The sequence below is a fragment of the Equus quagga genome, chromosome 17 (genome assembly GCF_021613505.1).
Source record: "Equus quagga isolate Etosha38 chromosome 17, UCLA_HA_Equagga_1.0, whole genome shotgun sequence".
NCBI classification, from domain to species: Eukaryota; Metazoa; Chordata; class Mammalia; order Perissodactyla; family Equidae; genus Equus; species Equus quagga.
The window spans coordinates 7,578,796-7,579,143 of NC_060283.1; the positions used below are offsets into that span (position 1 = coordinate 7,578,796).

General features: G+C 52.9%; 1 protein-coding gene across 3 annotated transcripts in view; it reads right to left on the reverse strand.

Annotated features, from left to right (window-relative positions):
• Positions 1-348, reverse strand: part of SLC22A11 (solute carrier family 22 member 11) — a 15,700-nt gene that overhangs the window by 9,402 nt on the left and 5,950 nt on the right. The gene's annotated exons all lie outside the window — the stretch shown is intronic.

Genomic DNA, 348 nt, shown 5'->3' on the forward strand with positions numbered 1-348 from the left:
GAGATGATGGTGAGGATGATGGTGAGGATGGTGGTGGTGATGACGGTGGTGGAGATGATGGTGAGGATGGTGGTGGCGATGACGATGGATATGGTGATGGTGGTGGTGATGGAGGTGGTGGTGATGACAGTGGTGGAGATGATGGTGAGGATGGTGGTGGTGATGATGATAAAGATGGTGATGGTGGTGGTGAGGATGGTGGTGCTGATGGTGGTGGAGATGCTGGTGATGATGGTGGTGATGATGGTGGTGCTGATGGTGGTGATGATGGTGGTGGAGATGGTGGTGATGATGGTGGTGGAGATGGTGATGAGGATGGTGATGATGGTGGTAGTGAGGATCATAGTG